We start from the raw sequence: 4368 nt of genomic DNA on the forward strand, positions 1-4368 counted from the left end.
TTTTTTTTTTTTTTTTTTACTGGTTTCAGTCATTGAACTGTAGCCATGTTGGAGCTCCGGTTTCGAGGGTTTTGTCGATCATATCGAACCCAGTACCAAGGTGGTTGGCGTTATGAAGGGCACCTAGACGTAAAAAAAAAACATGCCAAAAAATTACTGTGAAGTCTGGTGCAATCTTCTGGCTTGTTAGCTCCTGTCAAATCGTGTAACCCATACCAGCATGGAAAACGGACGTTAAATGATGATGATCATCGTATCACTACTGCATAAATCTCTCTGAGGGATTTAGAAATGTGTAATTTCTAAACGACACCAATAACCAACACAGAGTTGCGTCTAGGAAAGAGCTTCTACGAGGTTAATCCATTTTGTAGAAATAATAAATTACCTTCAAGTCACATCCAGATGTCTTTTAAAAGTTACATATAAGGTTGTGCAAAGACCAATTTCTCTTGTGGTATATTGGAGTCAACTGACCTTTTATAGGCTTCACACGTTAAAGACCTATCATTTGAGTTTGGAACATTGGTTGAATACGGTTCTTTGATTGGTCAAGTATTGTGTGGGTATTGGATCGGGGATCTAATCGAGTTGTTCGTAATACATTCTAAAACAACTAACCTGAACCTACGCTGCAGTCTACCTCTGCATATATATTCTTTTTAAGGATACAGCATCCTATTTAATGACCAACCACACTACGATGGTTTTCAGCAAACACAGAGCCATAAGCAAATTTCCCCACCCCCTCTCTCTCTCTCTCTCTCTCTCTCTCTCCACTGCCTTGCCTATGTTTGTACATTTGTAGATTGTAATGAAGGTCATTGAGGACGAGGTGAAGCGGAAATCGGTCAAAGAGCAGTACTTACTATTCCTTTGTACTTATTATAGACGATGTGCCTTCCATCACAGCGGGAGGAATGGCCTAATAAAATGTGTACATACTACAGCTTTTTCTCTGTGTACGTGTTTTTTATGTTAGTCCGGGCTAAAAAGGAGGAATGGTGTTTGTTTTGTTTTAACATTTTTTTTTTGTCTTTGTGTTATGAGCTGTATTACCAAAGCCAGGTTCTAAAGTTAGTGGGAGCGAACGCATAAAAGAAGTCTCCGTGACACACACCAAACAATTTCATTTCTCTTATTTTATGCGAAATATTTCATGAGTTATAATAAACGTAATTGTATTCTACATTCATTATTTTCATGCTTTTGTGACAATCTCGTTATGTACGAAGCTTACGACAATTTGTAAGAAGGAAATTTTCTTAATGTATTGGAAAATAATCTATTTGTTACATTAATGAGAAAGGTATGAGTGTAATACAATTACAATTAATAGAACCATTCAGATGAAACTACGTAATATGACACGTACAGAAAGTCTTTGTTAGAAACTCAAAGCTGGATTAATTTTTAGGTAACAAATACATATTCAGATGCCATGCTGTGTCTACTCCTTTCATCATTCCGGTTGAATATGCACTATGAAAAGAGCTATTAGAGGAATGTACGCCAACTCGACCCGAAACACTATGAATTTTTGGTGCTCATTTAGGCTATGGTTTTGTAGGCCACGCTCACGGTAAGTTCTAGTCAGACCACCGAGCTATCACATGATCAACAACCGTTCATTGGACAAAATCTCGATTGTGCACATGACTGAATTGTGATTTCTATGAGGTAAAAAGCGAAACCGGATCCAATGCTATAGACTAATTGTGTAGGTGTGACGTGAAACAGCTGCCACTCCATAAGATCGTCCAGTGTTGAATGGTTATGACTTCAGAGTTTGTTTCGGTTCTTCAGATGTCAGCGGCCACTAACACATTACAGGATATTGATTAGACAGTTGAAAATCACGGGAGGTTGGTCAAATAAAGTAATGATCCACGAAAGTTCTTCCAAGGCAATGAGATTAACAAAAATAAAAAAAGAAATTCGACTTTTATCCCATAAGAAAACTAAAGAGATAAAAAAATATTTGTTGAAAAGGCACCAATTCTGAAAATGTGCCGGTGGGGAGCGGTCCTTGCTCCCCTATTACCTACGTCACTGATGAACTGTGGAAAATATACGTGCCTTAGTGCTTGAGGTATTTCCTTTTATGTGGTGGTATTGACTGTTGTGAAAATGCTTGGCTCAGTGGTTAGAAGGTCAAGCTCACAATTGTGACGTTGTGAGTTTGATTCCCGGACCGGACTGTGTGTTGTCTTCTTGAGCAAGACACTCTATTTCATGTTGCTCCAGTTCACTCAGCTGTAGATACATGAGATGCGATGTCACTGGTACCAAGCTGTATCGGCCGTTGCCTTTCCCTTGGATAACATCGGTGCCATGTAGAGGATAGGCTGGTGTGCATGGGCGACTGCTGGTCTTCAATAAACAACCTTGCCTGAACTTGTGCTTCGAAGGGGAATTTTTTAGGTGCAATCTCATGGTCATTCGTGACCATGGGATAAATGTTTTGCGGTATTTCATTTGTCTTTACGTTCTGAGTTCAAATTCCGCCGAGGTCGACTTTGCCTTTCATCCTTTTGGGGGGGTCGATAAATTAAGTACCAGTTGCGTACTAGAGTCGATCTAATCGACTGGCCCCCACCAAAATAAAATTTCGGGCCTTGTACCTAGATTAGAAGAGAACTAAAAATTTGTAAAACCTTCCATTTAGGTATAGATACCCATGTCTAGACATGCAACTATGTGCATGAGAATACATACATAAAACAAAACATACAAATCTACACATGCATTGACTTCAAATACTGCGCATACACATACATACATGCATGCAAAAATACTCTGTTGATGTTGAAATTATAATGAAATAGTCTTTGATCTAACTTAGTGACTGGCTCTTTCTCCATTGGTAATAAATCTTTAAAATAAAACTGTATAATGACATACATACACAAAAATACATACGTACATATACGCACATCCACATGAACATGTACGCACATACGCAAAAATACATAAGCAAGAAAACATTTGTAAAAGTGTGTGTGTGTGTATGTGTGTGTATGTGTGTGTATGTGTGTGTGTGTGTGTGCGTGCGTGTGTGTATGTGTGAGTGACTAAGTGCATGTGTGAGTACGCAAGTTATATCGAAAGTATGCCAAAGAGCGCACAATGTCTAATTATTAATTATATTATTTTCGTATGCACATTAATTTCTTGCGCGCGAATTGTTTTACTCTAAGCACTACTTACAAACCATGTGCGCGTCTACATATGCTCGCATTAGACAGAAACAGCTCTCACAGTTCTTTAGTCGGTGCGAAAAGAGAGAGAGGGAGGGAACGCCAGACAGCGTCAGAGAAAAAGACGGAATAAGCAAATGTTGCCGGATGCTTGTTACATAATATTATATACAACTCTTAGCTCATATTTAACCATCAGTGATTTTATTTGGGCGCTGTTTCATATTTAAAAAGAAATTACTAACAATTCGTTTTCATCCAAGATGAAACTTTATACATCATCTTTGCAGTTACATAATTTTTCAAGTGCAACTCCACTTAATGTACATTTGCTCAGGACGTTAACACTATAAACAAAATGTGTTTATCGTGAGTTCTATCTCACTCTTCACTTCGTTTCTCTTTACCAAATAAAATATTCTGTACTATTAAGATCCGGCGCCGATAAATTACATCACACACACATTGTCCAAATGGCACTTCATTACATTCAGGAGCAGTAAATCGATGGATTTGTTCGGCATGGTTAACAACTTGGAAATTTAGAAATGTTTCTGTTGTAAGCACAGAGCCTGAAATGTTGGGGGAATTGGCTCGTCGATTACATGAACCTTTGCGTTCAACTGGTACTTATTTTATCGACGGTAATATTGACCTCGGTGGAATTTGAACCCGGAACGTAAAACTGGAAGAAATGCCGCAAAGTGTTTCGTACGATGTGCTAACAATTCTGCTATCTCGCCACCTTTGATAAAAGAAAATCTTCAATTGAAGAACATTCTGTAGCATTCCGAAATCTTTTGACCTAATAATCTCATGAGGCACTTGTCACAGCTGTAATATTAGTTCTAATCATGGGCTTGGACAGTTTCTGATGCGAAATTGTCTTTCTTTTTTGAATATCACCAAGAAAAGAAATCTGTAAAAATTGTGATTCGTTATTTTGTAATAATTTTGCTATAAATTTGTCCTTGCACTTTAATAAAAAAAAAAGTTGGCACAAGCCCACTTCCCCTGGTAATTTTTGCTTCAAATGATGTCATTTGTAAAATACAATTATATGCTCGAATGTTTTTAAGACAGAGTTTTTTGAAGTGATGCCATTACAAGATCCCATTATAAGTTCTGGCAACTCAATTATAAACAAAATACACTTTACCAGTAGAAC

At 37.7% G+C, this 4368-nt stretch overlaps 1 long non-coding RNA gene across 1 annotated transcript in view; it reads right to left on the bottom strand.

The window, feature by feature from the left end:
- The window catches only part of LOC106875613 (uncharacterized), a 25387-nt gene that overhangs the window by 19877 nt on the left and 1142 nt on the right, over window positions 1-4368 (bottom strand). The gene's annotated exons all lie outside the window — the stretch shown is intronic.

Source organism: Octopus bimaculoides, chromosome 21 (assembly GCF_001194135.2).
Source record: "Octopus bimaculoides isolate UCB-OBI-ISO-001 chromosome 21, ASM119413v2, whole genome shotgun sequence".
NCBI classification, from domain to species: Eukaryota; Metazoa; Mollusca; class Cephalopoda; order Octopoda; family Octopodidae; genus Octopus; species Octopus bimaculoides.